We start from the raw sequence: 25,757 nt of genomic DNA, 5'->3' as shown, positions 1-25,757 counted from the left end.
TCTATTAAGATAGAATTGTTTTCTCTATTTTTCCCAACCCCACAACCTTTAACAATACTCACATGCTAGGATGGGAACTAGGTACCTTAACAGCTAAACCTTATATCTTTCTTCTCTAAAATGGATTTCAGTATTTTTAGAAAACAAATTTTGGGGTAGATATCTTAAACACAAATTGTACATATCCCTGTGTTTACCTAAATATGGAAAAATAATAGTAAGTCAAGCTACCTGCTGACTATGCTCCATGTGTTGTAACTTTAAAAAATCAAGGGCTTGGAATACAGATGTTATGTAGGTATTTGTGAAGAACCTGTAATGCTCTAAGTTTAATATAAATGATAGATAGATAGATAGATAGATAGATAGATAGATAGATAGATAGATGGATGGAATTTTTGTAGGCATGCTGGCTCAATGGCAGTTCTATTTTTAATCTTTTGAGAAACTGCCTCCTATTTTGCACAGTGCTTGTACTGATTGACATTTCCAGAAACACTGTACAAATATTAGCTTTGTTTTACATTCTCAAAGTCACTTTGATCAGAATCATCTTTAAAAGGATGGGCTGATAACCCCATTTTGGTTTTGATTAGCCTTCTCTTGATGTTGTATTTATTTATCTGTTTGCTAATTATTACATTATCTTTGAAAAATATTTATGTAGTAATATTGGTTAATTTTAATTATTTGATTCTATATTGTATTTTGTAGTTCTTTCTACATTCTCAACACCAACCCTTGTCAAGTTGTAGAGTTTCTCAAATTTCTATAAACTACTTGAAAGGTATTCTTTCCCCCAGGATAATAGTATCATAGGAATGTTCTAAACCAGCACTTACTCTTTACAATTTGAGATTAGATATACATATACATATATATATGGAGAAAGAGAGAGAGGAGAGGGGGGATACAGAGAGAGAGAGAGAGAGAGAGAGAGAGAGAGAGAGAGAGAGAGGGAGAGAGAGAGAGAGATTACATTAAGAGTTATAGTTTATAGTTCGTTTAGTATACATAGACAGTTCACAAACCTTAGCTGCAAACTCACACAAATTCTCAAAAGTTTTAAAAGTTTCCAAAAATAAATATTTGAAAATCACTTAAGATAAGGAATTTTTAATAAGAGTAAATAATTTAATTTTGAATACTTTTAACCCTTTACTCCCTAAGGGAGCATAAACAGCTAGTTAGTTCATGGAATTCTCGCCTTTTACTGTGTCCAAACAAAGTCATGGGTGTTCATATGCTCCTTCTCAACAAACACATGGTCTGTTTCTTCTCATTTAGCACCAAACGAGAAGGTGCTAGACTATCAAAAACTACATAAGAAATTAAGGTGCTACTGGCCTATGGAAAAGGGCGAATATGTCCCAAAGAAGAGTTAAAAATGAAGGTGAAGCTAGCCTAGTGCTAGGAAGGAATGTGGTCACTTAGACCAGAGAGGTTGAACTACAATAGGGAAAATCCCCAGCTCAGTTGTGTTACAGTACTGATCATATTGGCTAACACATAAACTCAACCTCGAGATCCTGCAATGAATTAATGGAATAAAGAGGTATGACGCATGTGTAAGCTTCCGTTGCATACAATGCTGTGACAAAATAACTGACAGTGACTTAGGAGAAAAAATGCATTTTGATTTATGATTTCATAGAGTCTTATTTTCAGGCCAGAAAGACATGGAGGCGGAGCTTAGCCCACCCAACCAGTAAGGCATGAAGGAATAGCTTAGTCCACTTAACAGGAGAAACAGGGAAGAGTGGCTCAACCCAACAAGCAAAAAACTGAGTGGGTGAATGAGTCTATCCATCAGCCAAGAAGACATAAAGGAGTAGCTTAGTTCATCTAATGGGAGAAAACAGAAGTGTGGTTCAATGCATCAACCCGGAAAGAGTGGGGAATGGCTCAGACAATGGTGCTAGAAGCCTGTGATTTGGGATTGTTTATGTGGTGGCGCACCAGGAAAAGAATAGGGGCCAAAACAGCTCTCCTGTTCTGATCATCATGGGTCATCCATCCCTAATGATATACTTCTGGCAGCTAGCCTCAGCTTTTTCCATACATTTGCTTTATATTGAATGTTAATATTACAAAGTTCTTCTTTGAGATCCCAAAGAGAGAAATGGTTCCATGGCTGTCCACCCATCAGACAGTATTGTAAAGTTTAAGTCTTGTATATTTTGATGAATTCACAATCATAATAAAATATGACAAAACTTGGAATTTACATCTGATACTGGCCTTCAGCCTTTGGGTACTGTATGCTATTAAACAAACATCAGCATCCATTCACTTCTCAAAGCATAAAGCCAACCAAATTTTATTTTATTTTTTTGGTGGGAGAAACCCTATTTTAAGGAATTATGATGTTCAAGGTCAGAAGTTCCTTGTTAAGGTTTCTGGTATGCAAATAGATCTCCAGTTTAACCAAGACTTCAAATTTCTGCCTAATCACCCAATCTCCTCCTGCTACCTCGGATCATGCTCTAACATGATTGTACACAAGGTACTTGCACTCTGTTCAGGAAATATTAGCCTGGTGCTTTTCCCACATGGTTGCATTCACTCACTGAACTGCAGGAATTTCTCTCAAGCTTGTGGTTCTTTCTTTCTTCACCACCTGTCCCCCTCCTGTCAGGAGTGATTAATTGTGGCCTGTACTTGTAAGCCCCAACACCTCAGCACCCCCACAATGCCACTAAACTAGGGAATAAGAAATCAAAATAGGATCTATTGGGATAACATTTTGGGTTCCAACCATAATAATACACATCCTTAGAAACAATGAACAATGAAATCTTAAAACCCACAAACATGTGATAGGAAGTGGAAGAAATATCTTCAATTCTCCTGTACCATAGTAGAGCTACCACTGTTTAAAACAATCTAGGATACGGTTCAACATTACAAGAAGTATACACAACTTCATATACATTAAAAACAGTATTTGAAGGGATGGAAATTTTAGTATCCTCATATAACTATTACAACGGCACATGGATATACCAAATGTAATAAGTGAGCAAGTAGAAGCATATTGAAGAAATTGAGTCCTAGAGCATTTTTGTAAATATCTTCAAAATAAAGTCTAAAGTTGCTTACAATGATGCCATAAAAAAATGCCTAGAAGAATATTGCCCTTTACCCAAACTGTTACCCAGCATCTCAAAAAGTCAGTCTTCTCTTGAAACTTGAAGGAAGTTGAAGAGTCAAACCTCCAGAGAGAAATGAATTCTGTCTGTTTTCTGACAGGCTGCTAGGAATACATTAACTAAGAACTCTCTCTTGGAGCATGCTAGGATTTGCTGGGAAGAGCTGCTAGGAGATCTGCAGAACCACTAACATTCAGGCTTTGGGACCGTCTATGATTGCCTTGAGATCAGACACACACAAAAACACATACACACATACACACACATGCACGCATGTAGCAGAATTATGCTTCAGATATACCTGCTATCTTTGTATTATATATTTCCAGGCTGTATTTGAAAAGATGAGCTCCAGGTCAAACTCCTTTATAGAATCATGTCTGACAAGCCTCACAATGAAGAAAGCTGTCCCTACCTGCCACACACTAGACCTCTGCCTGCGCCATGTGGGCAGATTTCTTCTGGGTCTGTTAGAGTGGATAAATATTTCCCTTCTTCCTTTGCTCTAGGCCAACCCTGCTTAACTGCACAGCCTGCATTTCTGGCCAGCTGTCTCCATTCCCAGGCTTCCTTATCAGGGGAGTGGATTAATGCTCATTTTTTTTTTCACTCAGTACATTTCCACTCCTACCGGTTTCCTCTCTACATTCCTCTACAATCCTGGGTCTATAAAATAGCAAAACCTCTGATTGCAGGGATCCTGAAGAGATTCCCCAGTTTTGAAGATTCACTAGCTTTTGGCCTAGTGCTATCCTGAGGGCTGGTGTTGAAACAGTGCTAAGGAGCCAGTGCCTGTTTTTCTTCCTGTTTACATGATCTCAGGAAATGAGTATAATCTTGACTGTTACCTTCAGTCTTGGCTGTCATCTAATTAGCTATATAGAAACCAGTCATGTTCATAGTGAAACACACAGATCTATTTCCCACACACTACTGGGAAGCAACAACATAGCTTAAGGAAATGCATCGGAAGACAACTATTCACCCTTTAACCCAGCTAGTGACTAATACATCCAAAACAGGTTTTAGTTGTTCTAAAGTTGGCCAACTATCAGCAGTATAATTATTTTATCGTGAACTAGAAAAATATTTAAGTAGCATCAATCTATGAGAATGAGTATCAGCTGTATATTTATAGATACTTATTCTACTATCACACACATGTTCTCTGCCTTACCTCCCACGGAATGCTTCTGATGAACCTAAGCCAGGTCTTAATGCTGTGGCTTAGAAGATGCAAGTAGCTGGAGGGAGAGAATTCACAAAGCATCCTCTAACTGGCATGAGCAAGGTAGAGTGATTTTTCTTTTGCTGCTGGGGCTGACATGCTTAATCTGAGCCTGACAGATGGAATCCAGAAGAAAGTATTGGGGAAGGAGGGGGCAGAGTAGTTACAGAATAAGAGAAATTCTTGGGGCTTCTGCATATTGCCTACAGATGCACATATTTGGCTGTTCCACAGCTCCAACTCAATTCAGTAAGAAGTCTTGCTCATCCATGAAAGACCATTTATCAAGCTGCTTTATTAGAGGCAGAAGCATACTGCTAGACAAATCATGGGTCTCATAAATAGAAAGGCAATAGTTACACATGTACTTCCCTAATATAAATAGCACACACATATGCATCACCTAGGACTGTGCCAAGATGCACATTCTGAATTAAAAAGTTGGGAAGGAGGGGCCATCTGAAGACCTTTCCACCTGAGTACCCATCCCATGTGCAGTCACCAAAGGTAGATGATGATGTGGAAGTCAGGAAGTACATGCCGATAAGGGCCTGATATGGATGTCTCCTCAGAGGCCTTCAAGAGTCTGACATATTCAGAGGCAGATGCTCACAACTAGCCATTGAACTGATAATGGGGTTCTCAATGGAGGAGTTAGAGTGAAGACTGAAGGAGCTGAAAGGGTTTGCGGCACCATGAGGAGAGCAACAATACCAACCAACCACAGCTCCCAGGGTCTAAACCACCAGCCTGGGAACACCTAGCAAGGGACCCATGGCCCCAGCTGTATATGTAGGGGAGGATGGCATCATTGGGCATAGGTGGGAGAGGAGGTCCTTGGTCCAGTGAAGGCTAGATGACCCAGTATGGGGGAATTCAAGGGCCAGGAGGTGGGAGTGGGTGGGTGGGGCACATCCTCATAGAAGCAGGAGAAGGGGGGATAGAATAGGCAGTTTCTGGGTGGGGGAGAATGGGGAAGGGGGATAACATGTGAAATGTAAGTAAAATATTCCTTAAAGGAAACTTCAGTAGATAACAGCCATATTAGCTAAAGTCATGAGAGTCACATCACCACCAGGAACATGTTTAATAACATGTCTCTAGTATTTTGGAGAAAAGTTTTCTCTAATTTATTATTACTGGTTTTAACTTTATTGAATTTATTTTTTATATGTCCAAACTTCTCTCTAAATTATTTCCATTAAAATTTATGATTTTTATGAATAAAATCAAGTGTGCTCCATTATAATATCACACATTTTATTCATAGTGCTCAATTTATCTTATGACTCAATCTCTTCATACCAGCAGATAAATTTTTATATAAATAATCTATAGGACATCCTGAATAAAAAATAAAATGTTATGTACATTCTGAACTGTCATTAAAACTGAAATTCTGACAGGAAATTACAATAAAATAAGAATAACTTCTCATAAACAATACTATAAGTTTCTTAGTGGCCTTCATAGAAAATGTATTAAAAATAAAACTAAAGAAACAATGAAAAGTAGAAAAACAAAAAAAGAAGAGGAGGAGGAAGGGGAGGAGGAGGAGGGGGAGGAAGAAGAAAGGGGAAGGAGGAAGGAGTAGAAGAAAAAAAGAAAGAGAAGGAGGAAGAGGAGGAGGAGAAGAAGAAACATATGAATCCTGATGAGTCACAGATTAATCATCTGTAATCAATTTATGGAAAAATTCTCTAGTATTACTATTATCACATTTCGTCACGATAAGGACATTTAAACATTCTAAACTTTTGTGAAAATTATGTGTGTTGGTGTGTGTGTGTGTGTGTGTGTGTGTGTGTGTGTGTACTTGCAAAAGCTAGAAGACAATCTTTGGGGAACTGATGCTCTGCTTCCACCATTTAGATGAAGGGTATGGTACTTGGGCAGAATTTATAAGTATCCTCACCTGCTGAGCCATCTCATTGGTCCGAGATCTTTAGTTTTAAACTGTAAAAATAACAATGTTCTATGACATTTTCTCCAATGAATCCAAAATTAGAAGTACCTAGAGATGTCACTTTTTACCTTTAGGTAAACTCTATTTTATCGTCTTTTTTTAAATCCCATCCATCCCACACACACTCTCCATTATCCTGGTAACATTCTCTCCTCCAAGTTTACCTGGTTTTGTATTCCTTTTTGTACACTTTATTATCCAATATTTTCATGCCTCCTCTAACCTTCATGTAATAAAATCTCCACATATTAATTTTTCACTAAAATCGAGCTTCAAAGATGGCCTTGCCTTTCCAAGTAGTTATTGATAAACAAATGTCCATGCTCCAAACCTAGAAATTGAATCTTGGTTTTTTTTTTTTTTTTTTTTTTGAATCTGTAAGTTGTGATAAAATGTAATCTGCGAGTAGGGAAGTTCTAAGAATTCCTTCCTGACGTTTCCTCAGGCTCATTATGACTGTGTGTGGAAAGGACTATATCAGAAGATTTTGTGGTCTTGAACTAGTGTAAGCTGGTTCTGATTTCCAAGACATGGGCCATGGCCAGTGCTCTGATCCCTTCAGACAAGGTTCAGCATTACATTTGTATTTTCAAGTCAGCATCCATAGTGGTTTTATAAAAATAAGTAAAAAAGGAAAGCACAAATAACAGAACTAAAATCAAATTCCTGTTACAGTAGGACCTGTTTTAAAAGTTCTCTGTTAACTATGCTGTATACCCTAATGTGGAATCTGGACAGCATTTAAGATGGGTTTTCTTGTGGGAAAGAAGAATAGCAGTTTCATTTTCCACTTGTATTTGCATATTTTCTTCCGATTTACATTTTGCTATGCCTTCTGCTTCCATTATTCACTTTCTATCCCTATGTGTGGAAGCAGAGCAATAAATGAATTCAACAGGACACCATTATAATGGCTTGAAAAGGAATAGAGAAAAAAAAACAATTCTGATAGAAGCCACATCCCACACTCGTATATACCGTTTTGTGACTATATTTAACCTGAAGACCCAACATTTACCATTTTTATATGTTTTAAGTGGACATAATCAGAAGTTACCAAATAGCTTGTTTGTTTCTTGTTTATTGATAATAAAATACAATCTTCAGACACATTAAATTATTTTTCTTTACTAAAATTTTAAAAAAATTGCCAAAGGTTTTACATAAGCCTCCAATTATCGAGGAATGTTGTAAGATATTAAAACGTACTCACATGAAAATTACAGAGACCAATATTAAGTAGAAGATTATTTTCAATGCTGGTAGCATAGACTATATGCATTGCTATGTAATGCACTTCCAGGAAATATGTACATTATTACAGTTCATCCAAGTTAACTCCTGTCTGTCAGAAATAAACTCACACACAATCAGAAACCCACAAGGGACATCATGCAATTCTTGACATTCTCTTCAAAGGATGCCCTGTTATCTCCACAACATATCTAATGACTTATATCAGTTTTCCTGATTAACAACATGAAAAACTATCCTAGTCTGTCATAATTTTGCTTAAGCTCATCAAAGAATTACACTTAGCAGTTTTTTAATTAAATATAATCTAAGTCAAAGGGAAAATAAATCAATTTACCTTTGATTTTCCTCAAAGGTTTGAGAAGTACTTACTTTACATTGTGATAAGCTTGTAAATATAGTGTCTCAGGAATAAAGTAACCATGACTTAATTTTTAAATAAATGTTGAACATCTGTGTTAAATTAATAACCATTCATTTGAATTAGAGTAATAATAACTAGTTTTGGGCAAATGGGAGAAAAAGTTACTTACTTAACTTTAATTACTACAAAGGTCAGCATAATTTATCTTCTGGCAACCATAACTGCTTTTCTCTTTTATTTTTCCTCAGTGATTTTTGTCCTGCTCCCCCTTTTTTTACAGACCAGTAATCAAAGGATAATAGGTAATTTCTATTTCTCAGTTTCCCATTTCTAACTTCTTAAAGGAAGAACTAAGTGATCCAAATACTTGTCATATTTTGAAATTTATGTTTACTATTTGAGATAATACAAGGCAAACTATGAAATCACAATCTCTTCCTCCCGTGGTGGCTGATTGCAGTTATTAATTCTTGGATAAATACTGTAAATTCTATGTTAACTTCCAACTCAAAGGAAAACTCTACTTTGTGGATTCTATTAAACTTATTTTAACCCCACTTGAAACATCAGCTGCCCCAAAGTCTTATACAAATTCATGACCTACTAGTGTTTGTTTATATTCCTACCTCATCGTGACCACATCAGGATGGATAGGTGAGTGTTCACCCAAACATTAATGCAGACTCAGAGAATATAATAATAGAGCTCTACCAGTCTGTATCTCTACATCAAGCTCCTGAAGAAGCCCCCATTCCCTTTTACCCAAGACGAAACGGAGTCAATTCAACTAATCCCCTAATAGAACATATTTGGAATATTTCACAGGCAATTAAACCCACAGAAAAATTTATAGCTCTTCTTTTATCCTATTTGACATGTGCCTTGCCAGAATTCTGCACTGGCACCTCTGTACCAGAAACCTCTGAGTTTCTCTGCTCTGTAGTCCATGACACTTTGCATTTTCAGTCACAGATCCTGGGTACCAAACCAAGCTGGCAAATGAAAAACTAACTCAGCTGGGGCCATTTCACCCACCAGTGAGCTCTGTCTGCAGCTAATTCCTCCCTGAGGTTTCTTTCTCTCCACTAGTAAGTTCTTAAAGGTCTAACACTGGGTGCCACTTGTCTGAGGTTTCAATTAAGACATGGAAATATCAAAGAAGAAACATTTCAGGCTTGTCCAGTAATGCCTCACATTTCGCTCACAGTTCAAATTCAGAGATGGCAAGACACTAGGGAGAAAAAGAAAAAGTGATTCATTAATCCTCATACCAGACCCAGGAGGTTTAGAGGACAGAAATGAAGCCAGCAACAAGATCAGTTTGAATGGTTCCTCTGTTGGTTGTATACATTGGGAGCTGACTGTGAAATCTGTATGGACAGACTGAACCCTATGGTTAACCTCATGGTGCAAATGTGTTGATCAAAGGCCCTCTGTCAGTATCTGATTAAGAGCCATGTAAGAGCACTGAAGACATTTCCTTCTGCTTAACAACTTTGATTACAGGGGTTCCTGGAGCGGGTATTCCTGTAAGCAGTCAGCCAGGTCCCTGGACTCCAGCTGGAGCGATAGGGTTTCCCAATGGCAGAGCTTCCTGTTGCTGAAGGCTTCAATTCATTCACAGCTTGTAAATCAGTAGCCTGTAAATCAACGGATTGAGCTACTACTGTTTAAAACACAGTTTCCTCAACAAGCTTCCTTCTGGTTTTGTTTTCATATATCAAGGGCATGAAAAAAGAAAAAAAAAAGTGTCCAAATTTTAACACCTGGTCCACTGGGGCTCTCAGCAGGAGAGGCATGTTACACTGTGCTTCAAGGTTTTGTTTTTGTTTCAGTGGAGCAAGGACTTAGTGGCTAAAGTCAAGATAGCATTTACTTAGAGAAGTGATAGGAGCCAATTTCAGGGAAATATAAATAACGGATGCTGTATGTGTTTCAGCAACTTCGAATGTATAATGGGAAATGTATAAAGTTAAAACGAACTTGAGTCTAGACCTTCGTATTTGTTTTGCTTTCCAAAGAGAAACGTGTGTAAATAAAATTAGAAATTCATCTGACATGTTTTATCCAACTATTTTGAACACTTGCAAGGCTATGTCTGTCAAAAATTGACGGAGATATGATTGGTTGATTGCAAGAAATATCTGTTGGGAACAATGAATTATACACAATAAAGCATTAAAAATTTCACAACAGAAAGTGTGTCAAATGCAGATTTTACCCTTTCATCTATCAACATGGGGCATTTTGGGTGACAATAACAGATTTTACATAATCTGTAAAATAAAGTAATTAGTTTCGATCATTAATGTTATGTTTGCTTGAGAATGCATAATTTTGTGAGATACAATTTGAAAATATGAATGTCGTCTCCAAAATCAAGATTAAGTGTTGACACTTAATATCAATGAAAACTGTTATTTACATTTTACACTGGCCCCAAAGCTATAATATAGTATATATATGGCTTTCTAATATATATATGTATATATATTAGAAACTTAATCTTTCAGAAATTGTGGATGATGGAGATATCAATTCTCTGGGCACTGTTGTGCTTAGGCAATCAGAAAAAAGGAAGAAAATTTTGGAAACAATTCCTAAAGCTCATTCCTACCTTTAAACAGATATCCATCACAAGACCAATGTAACTCTCAGAAAGAAATCTTTGTAAGCTAGAAATTCCCCCTTTGAAATAGAAAGATTAAGAACTTGGCTAAGAATTCTGAAAACTACTCATGTGGACATATACAACTACAGCACACCATTGTCCTAAAGGGTCTTGGTTTAGCTACCTAGCATAGTTCTCTAGAGAACTATCCAAGGAGCAGAGAAAGTGACAATGTCCCTGAGATGGTATGTTTTACTGACAGGTAAACTACATGAGTGTGAACAGTTTGAAACTCAAAAGAATTAAATGAGCCTAGTGGCTATGATGAAATAAATAATGAAACTCTCCCAGGGATATGGAGAAAAGAAAGCACAGATATGAGAAATGTCTGTCCCTTAGGAGAAAGGAACAAGACTGTAGATAGCATCTTTGTGTTCCCACAAAGAGCAGAAGTGGAATCAAATCCAGGGCAGGAGTTTCAGTGGGGCTGAATTTTGGGTAGGCAGCATGGAAGTTGAGCCCTCACTATGTCTGCAGCTGATGGTAGGTGAGAAAGAGCCATACACTTCTCTTATGAAAACACTAATTGTTTTCTCCCATTTGTTTTCAATGTTAACTTTTTAGATATCTCCCTGTGTCCTCAAGTCCTCTTTAATACCTCTCCTTCCAACCACTTACTGGTTTCTTTCTTTGTTTAACACATCTGATCCTTCAAATATAATTTAAACTTCCATCATTACCATTTTTATTCATTATCCAATCCATATACAGGTCTTAAGTTAAATATACATTTCTTCTTAATTGAAGAAAAGTTTTACTGATGAAAACACATTCATTGCTACTTCTTTATTGCAACTTTTCTTGCTTTTGCCTCAAACACAGAACATGCAGACCAGATCCTCATCTATTCTTGCTCACTCCAGATGCCTCCTAGCTCTTTTCCTACTGTCAGTTAAAAAATGTGCTGTATAATTTTTGTATCTGTTCATAACTGTGGTTTCTCTGACTATGCTAATCATCTCAACAATACTGTTAATAAATCAGCTGTCTTTTAGTCTTCATTGTCATAATGTATGTGTTATCCCATATTCAGCTAAATATTGTAGCTGAAAATAAACAATCAGAAATATAGGATACCTTAGGTTTCTCATAATGTATTACCTGAGTGTTCTGTCTGTGCTTGAATGTTCTGGGTAGATCAAATGAGTAACTTTTCCATTCCAGCTCTTCACTAATTTCTAGCAGATAAACCAACCAACAAACAAATTAATTAAATAAGTAAATATAGAGTACTTTAAGAAGTGTGCTATCAGTAACCCAGCCCAGCTCTATATTGCAGTAGACACAGTTCAGTAATTTAATCAAAGCTGTAACATAGGTACTAATATCCGTTTCTCTTGATAATGAAACCCTAATAGGGGACAATGAAAGAACCATTGAAAATGTTTTTGGACTTTTAAATCTCATGTCATACTAATCATTGGCATGGTGTTTCCTAATGATGCTAAGCTAAATTTCAAAGGTAAAATAAACCTTACTTTCCTGTCACCTTGTTGGAAGTCTATGGGTGCTGAAAATGAAGTCTGAGTCTAAGAGTATCATGCTAAAGTCAAAGACATTGTTTGAATTCAGAGAAGTATAAGACTGATAAGAAATGGTACTATTTCTTTGAAGAGATATAATCATTTTAAGTATAAAAATGATTTGATAAGAGAGCTATATACTTACAAGGCAGGACTCAACGTGTTATAAACTCACCAGGAAGGTAAGAGTGGATGGATAGGCACACTTACATTGTGAAGATCCCCTCCTTTCTAGATAATATAAGAAAGTGACCAATATAGCTAACAATCTTTACTTAATCCATGCTAAGATGACTTCCTTAGGCTCACATTTTTTTTCATGTGATGCTCATGTCTGTGGGGTCAACTAGAATGACATTTTTGCTGTTGGATGGCGATGTGAAGAGTCGTACAAGGTGATCTTCCAGTGCACTATGTAAAACAAATGAGCACAATCCAGTGAGATGCTGTGGACCACACCTCTGTAGACTCCCCTACAGGGTAATTTTAGCTTATAGGTAGTGGAAAAGAAATCCAGGATTATATGGAATGCCTACGAGGATCCCACACCTGGGGAAATAGACTCAGACTGTTTGTTTGCCAATTCAGAGTGTAAGAGCTGAACCAAGGGAAGTGAAAAATAAGATCATTGACACACCTGAATTACATTCTGTGACCAAATTTTTCATGTCAGCTTCCAGTTATCTTTTTTTTTCAATCACCAATGAAAACAGTAAGTCCTTTATCCTTTAATCTCAAAAATGTAGCCCAACTGACTATACTCAAAATATCAGTGTGATTTAGCAGTCTGTAAATTCCCTTTCTTCTGCTTGATTCACAGAAAACATCTCAATTTAACCACTTCTATTACTAATTGTACGAAAGAATACTTCACAATCAAAGAAACCAATCTTGGTTACACCGTTGTTTCCAGGACATTGCCACAACTATTGCATCCTTCATCGTTGCATCTTTTTAAATTAATTAATTAGTTAGTTAATTAATTAATTCACAACCCAAATGATGCCCCTCCTTCCAGTTCTCCCTTCACATATTCCCTTCCCCCATTTTAGATCCTCTTTCATTCTAAAAGGATGTGGCCCCCTTTGGGTATTCCCCTGGTGCATCAAGTCTCTGCAGGATTAGGCACATCCTCTCCAACTGAGGCAGCCCTCTGCTACATATTTTCCAGGGGCCTCAGTTCAACCCTTTTATGCTCTTTGGTTAGTGGTGCAGTCACTGAGAGCTCCCAAAGGTCCAGGTTAGTTGACATGTTTGGTCTTCCTATAGGGTATCTATCCCCTTCAGGGCCTTCAATCCTTCCCCTAACTCATAAGGGTCTCTGACAATTGTCCAATGTTTGGCTGTTGACACCTGTATTGTTTCAGTCAGCTGCTGGGTAGAGTTCTCAGAGGACAGTTTTGCTAGGCTCCTGTCTATAAGCATAACAGAGGATCATTGTCAGGGATTTGTGCTATCCTATGGGGAAGCATCATGCATCTTAAGCCTTGTAATTGGGTTTAGACAGTGCTTGTGTTTATCTATACTGGTGGATGTGTATATGTGCAAGCATGTGGGAGGTATGCACATACATATGTGTGTATAAAAATGGAGGCCAGAAGTTGATTTCAGTTACATTTCTGATCATTTATCTTCTTGTTTTGAGGCAGGGTCTCTTACTGAACCTGGAGTTGGTTGATTCAGCTAGATTGGCAAGCAGTAAGCCCCAGGGGGCTTCCTGAGTTTGTGGCTCAGGCTCTGGAGTTATAGTCATACACTGTCACAATGAGCTATTTTGTCAGTGCTGAAGATTGAACTCAGGGCCTCATATTTGTGCAGGAAGCACTTTACCTGCTCAGCTGTTACCTCAGACCCCTCAGCATTATACAATTTTTGAAAAGAAAAATTATGTCTTTTTTTCCATCCTGAGAAAATACAGTCAAACTTTACCTGAAATAAAATTCTCTATGTCGCTAAATTAAAACTGTAAACAAATACATTTTCTTCAGTCTTATTACAATCTGTGTAATAGAAACATTATTACACAGAGGAGTTTAGTGTCACCAAAATCTCAGCTATTGTAGAAAACTTTCAAGTGTCACAATTCAACATTGTTAAAACCTTTGTTAATTTTCCCCAGAACCTATAAAAATTGTGCTATCATTTCCTTGTACTATATGCACACATATTCAGGTAATAAAATTCTCCAGCATAACACTATTGGTCATAATAAAATATAATAGTATATTATTTTGTCTAAGGTCTTAAAAGCCTCAATAGTCTACATAGGTAATGATAAAATAAACAACGACAGCAACACACAATGAATTCTAATTCTTTGTAAGCCAAACAGAAATCAGAATCTCTGGATGATCAACAAGCACTGAGCCATCTCTCCGACACGCCGTTGTCATTTACTTTCTTATAACATCACTTTTAGTAATCTATACCATTTTGTAGTTAAATTGTTGATCTCTTTCAATTTAATTTGTAGGAGTATTTAGTAAAAATCAAATTCTCTCAGTGCAAATATATTTCCAAAATTTTGGTTTTTTTTCCCTTTTGTTCATAACATCTATATAGAAGAGAAGTTTAATGAAATTCATGTTTTATATGATTTCTGGATTTAGCACCATAATACTTTAAAGTATTTTAATTATTTGAGATTAATGTAAACTTATAAGCAGTCAATTTTATTGTGTCAGGCCGCTAAAACACATTACTATTTATAGACTAAGTATTATTTAAAGGAGATTACCTCATTTCCCCATTTTTGTTTCTCCTTCTAAATCTTTTCACCTACCACCTTAACTACTTCATATAACAACTTTCTCTTTGATTCCAGTTATGTTTGTGTATCTAAATATATAAATACCACCTAATCAGTTAACACAATATAACATATATGTATATTAGACAATCAGTTGATGTGTTCTTCCAAAGGAGAGACTATTTGGCTCCCCTTAGCATTCCCTAGTTCTCTGTAGCTCTTTGTCTGGGGCTGGGCTCCTGTGAGCATTTCCGCCTTCCACGTTAGCATGCTTATTGGTATCAGTCTTGTCCATCATGATCTTTAGTCTGTCACACATTGTAAATATATGACACACTATTCTATGATCTTTTTTTCACTACATTTGGGTTCAATTAAAAAGTAGTGCTTCAACATTTCCATGAGAATGTTCTGATATGAGAATTCAAATAACAATGTAAATATTTCACACATTTCATTGTGTAAATGTCATTAATGAATCCAACTTTCCTGGTTGACATACACATAACTCCTCCATGTAACACATTCTCATTCATATACTGGATGCTTTCATATATATATATATATATTACAATATTTCAAATATATTTTATTATTTGCACTAATTGTGTACATTCGCTATTGTTCTTGAAACTATACAACTGTTTTATAGTCAAACTGTTCTTGATTATAAAAATGAATATGACCTGTGAAATTGGCTTTGATTGAAAATAAACTTAATTACATGTTTGTTAGAGTCGGAGTTCTAAATTATATATCAATAAATTCTATCTGCCACTTAAGATTTCTTTATTAATAGAATTTATTAATATATAGCAATTTTTATGTAGCCACCATCATTGGGTGTGCTTTATGTGTTACAATAGAAATATTTAGTAGTTGTTGTAGTTATATAAACCAAAACACCTGGGGTCCTATGAAGTAATGATTATTTTGTGTCCTTTGAATATTAGTTACTCTATAAATCGTAATAAGTTTCATTATTTTGTATTTTATTTATTGTTATTATTTCAGTATTTTCATTGGCCTAACACAATAAAATTGTCTGCTAATCACTCACTAACTCATTTACTTTCTAATTTATATTTAGCAGAAACAATTTGGTTTAATATACTAATAACTGCAAGATATCTGAGGCAGGTGATGCCATTTTAAAGAAACTCATTTTGTTTAGGCATCAAGTATGTAAAATTTTAATTTCATACAAAAGGTAAAAAAATTTAATGAAAGCTCAAAAACTGGGTCCAAACTGGGTGTGTTTCATTACTGACATTAACAATGAACCTGAGAGTAAATTCATCAATGTTCCAAAGTCACTCAGTGTGATTTAAAAATGTGATTCAAATATTATGGAACACAATAATTTTTATATTACAATATTCATGCCATATTTCAAAGTACATATTTAGTTGCCCATTGAAAAAGACTGATTTCATAATATCAACAGTAGTGATATGCCTTTTAAATTCCTTACCTCAGTACCTGCGATCACTGAACCCACAGTGTATTTTCAGTTCACTGTGACTAAACTTGTTAATAGATAAGTTTGTATTTGATTTGGGTTTAAAATACCTGTAAGACAAAAGAGAGCTTATTGATAGCTTAAAAACTCATAAAGAAACGTACAATTTCTGAATAAATTTTCAGTTATTTATATCACAATTGCAAACTTTGGTGATTGTATTGTCTTTTTACTGTAGCATCCAGTTTATTAATTTATTATTCATGCTATTGGTTCTATGATTGAAGTACATGCTTTGGGAGACTCCAAAGGCATTTAGAAATATTTACTTTTCCCAGGACCAGTTTTGACGTATTTTTTCACTTGCGAGGAAATGGCATTTGGCAGTTACAAGGGGCTCACAATTCTCCTGCCTCTGCAACAGAGGCCTGAGGGTAACTTGACAATTCATTTCTCATTCCCTGCCGAATCCAGTTCAGTTGAGAAGAAAATAATCATCATATATCACATATGATGTCTGGAGACTTAACATTTTTCATGTAACTTCAAGACTTCTCCTATCATGGCACATGAATGACATAAAATAATTAGGAATTGAGGGACTAAATTATTGGACCAAAAGCTCTCAGAAGATGATGCTGGAGTCAAGAAGAAACAAAAATCATCTTAGCCCCTATTCATTACATTCATTACACAGAAATTTCTAAGTGTCATAAGCTAATTGATAGTTACAGTCAATGCTGTACCATTCCTTTGCTCTAAAGTCTTTGTGTTAAGTAAAACATTACTATTGAAAGACAAATAATGTAAAGGTCCTTGTAGTAAATCCAAACATAGTAGTTTAAATCAACACACATTTTCTTTACTTATTTAAATCTCAGAAAGCAAATATTATCTTTAACTCTCATATTATAAGCTATTAAAACTACACACATGTGTACATCCCAGTGAAAGAATAATTCATAGATGTCAGTTAAATTCATACAATTAGAATTTGATGAAAGATTTCACATAGCTCTTTGCTCACATTAAAATCAACAGTGAAGTCAGTTGATAAAATAATATCTGTGGCCATTACTTATAATACTTGAAGGACATGATTCTCCTTGTTCGTTTTTTACTACAGTTTTCTATTCTTGCTCTACAAAACTAAATTTATGTTATTTCCTCCACATGATTTATACATTCTTATATTTTTCTCCAGCAATTTGTACAGGAAAGCTCATGGATAATGATAGTCGTCACTTACAATCTTGTTTAAATATCTTCAAGAAGGGATAGATGGAGGTCTTTGGATGGGCAAAGGGGAAGGGAGATATGCTGTAATTATAATCACAAAAATTTAAAAGTTAGTTTTCCAAAAGAGAATTTTTCTTTCATTTTAATTGTATGTGTATCTGTCTGTCTGTCTGTCTGTGGGTATGTGCATGTGAGTACAGGTGTCTGGGGAGACCAAAGCTATTGGATGTTCTGGAGTTGGATTGATGGGCTATTGTGAGCTGTCTTGTAAGAGTGTTTGGAGCTGTGTTTTCCTCCAGAAGAGGAGCAAGTGTTCTAAATTTCTAAGCCATCTCTCCTGCCTTCTAACTAAATCTTAACTCAATAAACAAGACCCCTTGGTTATTTTTCCTAGCCAACATCCCTGGCATCTAACACTGCATCACATTTAAGTCTTTTGATTTCCTATTCAAGTTTAAAATAAGATATCAATACTGTCATTTACTTGAAAGGAACTATAACTGGCTTAGCTACTAAATGACTTTTATGTATGGATTATACTTTATTACACAAAATCATATTGTATCAACTGATGATGATAATTAAGTTACTTTAAATCAGATTGTAAGGTGGTCAATGACAAGACCAGATTCTTAACAACTCTTATTCTTTGGAAGGTTTGAAATATACTTGTTAAAAGAAACATTTCTAAAGTTTATCATTTTCCTCTACGCAATTGCTAAAATTTTTCCTGAACAGCAATTTTTTTAAATTGGTGACATCCTTATAAAAGACAAATTGGGGTTTATTTTATTAATATTCCATTGAAATAATGTCAAGATCATTTCAATGGTGTATGCTTATAAAAACAAAACTTAAAATACAATTCTAAAACTAATTATTTTTTCTAATGTTTATAATTTGTGCTACTCCATTTTGTAATTTAAATTTTCTCTACAAAAATGCTTTGTTACTGAATTTTTGTTGGCAGCAATCCTGCTGAAGCACAGTGATGTAAATGATTTTATTTTCTTTGGCCTCTGATCTCTTCCTTTATATTCACTTGAGTTTTGTTGGTCATGGTCTCTAAGCATCATATTTTATATTTAAATGTAATTAAATAACTGATACTCTAAGGCTTATTGACCATTTTAGTTTGCATTTACTTTAAATAAGTAAATAACAATAAGACATATACGATGTGTTTATAAAAGCAAGCAATACTTATAACAGGTAATGAAGACATTCCCAAGTTTGTTGCTCACTCCCAAAATGTACTAAAGATGAAATTGACTTTTATTCATATATTTCAAATCACTTTTAGTTCCACAGTTGTTAGTGAAGAATTGCAAATTAAAGTAAAATGCCAAGAAGAAATCATTAGAAAATATTCTTGTCTCAAATAAACAAAGGCGTCTGAGGTTTACATGGCTAATCCTTTACTTAGAAATGGGTGGCTTTAGGTTATTTCACAAGAACAGTTTCCCTATTTTATACTAATGAACACACACCCATTTACTGTAAAACTTAATTCATTTTCCATAAGCCACAGTATAAAAATAATTAACTGCAAATTACACAAATATTAGTCAAGGTCATCTTAATAGTCTTATTAAAGAAACAAACTTCAGATGATCCCTCAGTTATTACAGTCTTATGATATTTTGAGTACATCTTGGTAGGAAAACAAAATTCATTCAGTACAGGCTGTACTTCGAGTTTCCCCATGCTATGCAAAGGCAGTACAGCTTCCTCTCACAGTGCTGGTCAGCTACAGTAAGTGTCTATCCCCAGCCATCCAGGATTGGTAAGAAGAGACACTCCACAGTGATGTGAGATGGTGAGCTATGGGGTCACTCAATTATGTGTACTAAGTTCCTATTACGTTTGCACCCGTAATATCAGCTATTAGCAACTGAGTCCTTAGCGGACATTCATCTCTCCTATTGATTTGGTGATGTTGAATTTCGCTTTCATTTCTGATTTTCAAACATTGGGCTCTGTCCTCTCACTCAAAAATCAATCTTATATCAAATAAGGAAGAAGCTTCTGGCTAATGTATTTCCACGCAATGCAATGAACCCTAAGTTGTGGTGATATCTGGTTAAAACTAATAACCCAACAGTGAATCTTTGGGATGGATCTTTTTGCCTATCATTTTTGAGTATACATTATATTAATCTAGCACTACACATCCTGTACTTTCTCTGTACGGAAGAGGAGACATGCTGTCTGATACACTATGTATGTATTTCAGTGTATATTTTATTTGTCTTCTGGGTCCATTTACAAACAAATACTTCTCTGCTTATCTGGATATATAGATATCCATAACTAAAACACAGAATAAGGTACTAAACCGTATTAATGCATTTACATTCAATATAAGGAAATGGAGAATAATGAAAATGCCTTATATAAATGCAAATGCATAAATATCGAATCATATGAGTAAATACATAATGCAACCACACTCATGAAATTGAAAACACAGTTATGAATAGTACTTAAAACTTTTTCTGTTCAGTAATGTTTTTATGATCACCTTGATTTCAGCCAATATCTAAGATAATAAGGATCCATAACTAGCATAGAGGTCAAGGCCTTTATTTTTGAAAAGTCCATATATTAATGGTTCTGCCTAGGCTATGTTCTGTAATTTGTATTAGCTTTTACTATTGAACACAAGAAATGCTTCATTAGTACCTACCCACTTTGCATGCGTGCCTCCACTAACTCTTACAGAAAATGCTAAATCAATTTTCACTTTATGGAAATTCATCCTCATATCCCTTTCACAGAACTTATCATTAATGTTACATGTGACAAAATGTGAAATTCTTTCTTCTTCCCATGAAATTACTTAAACCTGGGTTTGGGATCATTCTTTCATTCAGAAAAAAGTGAACAATCAAATATAATGCTTTATATTTTGCTGCCTGTAGAGACTGCAAATGAGAACGGCATGCTATTAGTAGAAGCAGCCATGTCAGCCCTCGTGCCAATAAGCAGCCATTCACTAAAATGATCCTGTGGGTAAAATCATTCTCACCAATAGCTCATTTTTGATGCATATCTGGCTTTTAGAGCTAAGGTACAGTTTTGTTTGTTTCTTTGTTCTGCTTTTTTGTTTTATTTTGTTTTCAATATGTATTTGATCAGGTAGTCAATTAAAAATAATACTTCAAATAATTATATTTAAGAATCAGATTTTAATGCAATAATCATCTGTCAAATTCCTGAACTATAATAAACATTCTAGAGAGAAGAAAATAGCCACAGCCAGAGAAGACAGACTGCTTCTGCAAAGTGGGGAGGTACTGATTTTGTTGGATGGTATTTGTATTCATTTACTTAGACTACTGGGGAAAACGTTTCATGAACTGAGTCTTGGCATAATAGAAATCATTGTCTCACAGTCGCAGGGGCTGGAATTCTGAAACTGTGCAGTGGCAGCCAAAGCTCCTTTTGTATGTTGGGAATGGAAATCTGTTCCATGTGTGCGTTTTAGTTTCTGACAATTTTTGGCATCTCTTGGCTTACATGTACATTGTCGTAATCTCTGCTTTCATGTTTCAAATTGCATTCTTTGTCTCTGCATCCAAACTTATCTTCCTATGCAGACATCAGTCATTACATTAGAGCCTCCCTGATTTCACTGACATACTAAATATATAAAAATCATTTTCTTCAAATAATTTCATGTCCTCAGGTACTAGGGCACAGATTTCCAATATGTGAATTTGAGGAAACATACAAGCCATCTGGGCAGTGAGGATTCAAGCTCATCTGAATGTCACCTTCTTATTCTCTGACTTCTATTTACTACAAATGAATAACATAGCAGAAAACAGACAAGACTATAAATTTACTTCCTTTTTAAAATAAAAGGACTGCTTTTCAAATAGTTGATAGTTCATTCTATTATTATTCTGGCTTTGATACTCTCCATTTTATTTTGAGAATTAAAACATTATGCTATATTAGGTTGTGACAGCTACAGTTTTAATGATGTAGGTGCATCATAATTAAATTATATTCTATTTCTGGACACAATCCCCTTTTTTATTTTTCAATGATTCAGTAATTTTTGTGATTATAATAAAATTATATCATTTCTGCACTCCATTTTATCTCTTCAAACCATAACATGTACCCCATCTTGCTCTCTTTTACATACATGGTCTCTTTTTCTTTAATTGCTATTACATATAAGCACATACATACACATGTATGTATCATATATACATAAAAACAATATGCTCAGTCTATATAAATTCAGTCATATGTGCATATTTTCAGGGCTGACCAACTGATGTGCTCTTCCCTGGAACACCTTCTCTCATTCTAAGCATTGCATAGTTGCTTAGTAGTTCTCTGTCTCAGGTTGAGGTTTCATGAGCTTTATCTCTTTACATTAGCATGTTGATTGGAGTTGCCCTTATTCACATCATTTTTAGACAGCAATGTTGGGGAGATTTCATGGGTGTAGCCTCAGATAGTTCAAGGAGATAAAATATCAAAGCAAATTTCCTGCTACTCCAGCTCTTACTGGCTATCCATAACTCTCGCAAAATGATCCTAAAGCTTTAAGAGTAGGAGCATTTTGTAGATGTATTACTCGGGACCAGTCTCCATAACTGCATCTTGCATGGTTGTTGTTTTCTGTAATAGTCTCTGTCTGTTGCAAATAGAAGTCTCCTGGATAAGAGGAGTGGGCTACTGTAGTTATAAGGACAAATATTTAGAATGTAGTTAGGCATTATGCTGGTTTGGAAAATAGTGGTTGTAGATTGTCTTCCAAGGTTCTTGACTATACAAAACCTGGGTAGTTGGCTAGGTTTCCGGTAACAAGCATTATTTGCCTCTTGTTGAACAGGTCTTAAGTCCAATAAGAGAGTAGTTAGTTACTAACTAGGTGTGAATGCAACTGCTATGCCCTTAGGGTTAATGTCCTATGTTGACAGCCTTTTAAAAATAACTTCATAAACTATTATATTTTTCCCAAGAAACAGAATGCAGAACTGATATAAATTAAATAGAGAACCCCAAAACTTGCAAATATAGCCAGATATCTTAAGTTATTTAAAGCCTATTGAGGAATCTACAATATTTTTGTATAGTTAAGCAAATTCATATTTGATTAAATTTTTTCTCCCACTTACAGTTGAAAATTTTTAATGTAGCCTGGGTTTCATTCCCCTAGTAAACTCCCACAGACATCAAGTTAATTCCAGTGTTTTCCTCTGGAATCAGCCTTCATTTGTACACATTCTCCTCTAGATATCATAACATTAGCAAAATTTCTAAACACAACATTTTAATATAAGTATATGAATATATATTAATTATTACACAGACAGATAAATGTAGATACATGTGTGTATATTATCTTATTTTTATCTTAGTGATAGAACTTTAACGCATTAGTTGAAACATAAATAGTTTCAGACACATACACAAAAAATGAAATACTCCAAATTCAAAAATGGTATTACCTCGTAGATAAAAATATAAGAAATTATATTGGACACAATAATATTAAAAGCTGCCTTCTGTAGAGAATCAATAAATTCCAAGAGACAGAGAACTGATATGTTTAATGTATTGAATGGACAGATAAGAAAACAGGCAAGGTAAAGAATCAATAGTCAAAGCAAACATCTTTCAAAATTGATGGTAGAACACATTCCTATAAAAGCAAAATGAAAAAATGCATTGCTAATAGTTATGACTTTAAATATATAGACAAGTTGTTCATTATTTGAAGACATAGATGCAGGTATTAATAATTATTCTCACAATAAAGTGAAAATTTTATTAAAGATGGTTATATGGGTAAATGCAAAAATCATGCAAATACATATCATGCTTATATTGGCCTAATTTAAAAGTAAACTGAATAAAATATTAAGTATAAAACTGAATACATAGAGTTATGTAATGCAAACTATTGATCTTATGTAATAATGCAGGTATACTTTCATATTTATTTAATATAAATTTATATTATATGTATATTAGACTATATGTCTATATATGATAAAATTATCTAAAGGAAGATACTAAGGCATCTTATAACAAGGTTTGTACATTTGAAAATAATCATTTTACATTAATCAAAAGTATGTTATATTAATTCAAGTAGAACACATTAGTTTTAAAAAGATAAGTTATTTATTATAATTTCTGGTACAATCACTAAAATATTTATTTAATTCAGTATTACATATTTAGTGAGAAAAACAAAGAAATGACAGTAAGAAAAAGCAGACATGAGACAAATAGAAACAAGTAGATTTAAAACCAATCATAACAGTAGATATCAAGATGTACTCAATAAAATGAAACAAAACTAAACACCACCAAATACTTTTTTTCTAGTAGTAGGTTGTGTATATTTTTATTGGATATTTTATTTATATATAATTCAAATGTATTCCTCTTTCCAGGTTTCCCCTTTGGAAACTCCCTATCCCATTCTCCTTCTCCTTGAATCTATGAGGGTGCTGGCCCACGCACCCACCCACTCCTGCCTTCCCACCCTGGTATTCACCTACGCTGGGGCATCGAGCATTCCCAGGATCAAGAGCTTGTCCTTCCATTGATGTCTGACTAGGCAATCCTTTGCAACATATGCAGCTAGAGTCATAGATCCCTCCATGTGTACTCTTTGGTTGGTGGTTTAGTTCTTGGGAGCTCTGGGCGTTCTGGTTGGTTGATAGTGTTGTTCTTCCTCTGGGGTTGAAAACCCCTTCAGCTTCCTCAGTCCTTTCTCTAACTTCTCCACTGGGGAACCCGTGCTCAGTCCAATGGTTGACTGTGAGCACCTGCCTCTGTATTTGTCAGGATCTGGTAGAGCCTCTTAGGAGACAGCTATAAGAGGCTCCTGTCAGCAATCCTTTCTTGACATCCTCAATAGTATCTGAGTTTGATGTCTGTATATGGGATGGATCTCCAGGTAGGACAGTCTCTGGATGGCCTTTCCTTCAGTCTCTGCTCCATACTTTGTCCCTGTATTTCCTTCCTTGTGTGTTTTGTTCTCGCTTCTAAAAAGGACAGAAGCATCCACACTTTGGTCTTCCTTCTTCTTTAGATTCATGTGGTCTGTGAATTGTATCTTGAGTATTCTAAGCTTTTGGACTAAGACCAAATACTTGTACAACATAATGATGTACATTTTACAACATTAAATTCTGAGTTTTATATTAAGATATGGTAATCTATAGCATGTATGTGTGTATAGTAGAACTCTAAAATAAATGGGTTCTACTAAAAATAAAAGTTACTGAACTGAAATGTAAATGGCATAAATAAGACAATATTATAGAATATATTTTTAAAATAACTATACTTTTGAAATAATTTTTCTATCTATTGTGAAACAAAACAAAATATTCTATTCTCTACTGCATAGCAGGATGCATGCTATGAGACCATATATTTAATTAAGTAGAAGAATTTCTAACAAATTTCCAGACTTTCTAGAGATCTGTATTATTAAAAATATTTATTTTTCCTAAATTTGAATTTCTGTTAGTAAGAGAAGATAAAAATACTAGCATGAAAAACTAGATTTGAAGGTAAGACACTGTTGTTGATGACACCACATATTGGAGTCATAGAACATAAAAAACTCAAACTGTCACTCGCCTGGAAGCTTCATCTCCATTGTCTAGCTTTTGCAGTGCTGGGAGGTACCATGCACACTACCAAAGGAATAAAGTGAGTAGCAATCAAACAAACTTATGGATTCTACAAACTATGAAAGACAGCCCTGGCAAGGCATGCCACTTGGGTGATGTGCCCACTGGCATAAGGATCATGGGAATAGCTAAACATTTTTTTTATTTAAATCCACTCTACAGTATAAAACCCAGAACTGTCTCTATTATCAGGTCAAGAACTAATGGCTACATAGGGCCTAAGAGGAAATCTACTACTGTCTTAGTCAGGGTTTGTAATCCTGCACAAAACATCATGACCAAGAAGCAAGTTGGGGAGGAAAGGGTTTATTCAGCTTACACTTCCACATTCCTGTTCATCACCAAAGGAAGTTAGGACAGGAATTTGCAAGCAGGAACTTGGAGGCAGGAGCTGATGCAAAGGTCATGGAGGGGTGCTGATTATTGGATTGCTTCCCCTGGCTTCCTCAGCTTGCTTTCTTATA

This window comes from Grammomys surdaster, unplaced genomic scaffold (assembly GCF_004785775.1).
Source record: "Grammomys surdaster isolate TR1022 unplaced genomic scaffold, NIH_TR_1.0 126679, whole genome shotgun sequence".
In the NCBI taxonomy this organism is placed as follows: Eukaryota; Metazoa; Chordata; class Mammalia; order Rodentia; family Muridae; genus Grammomys; species Grammomys surdaster.
This window is presented reverse-complemented; position numbering follows the sequence as displayed.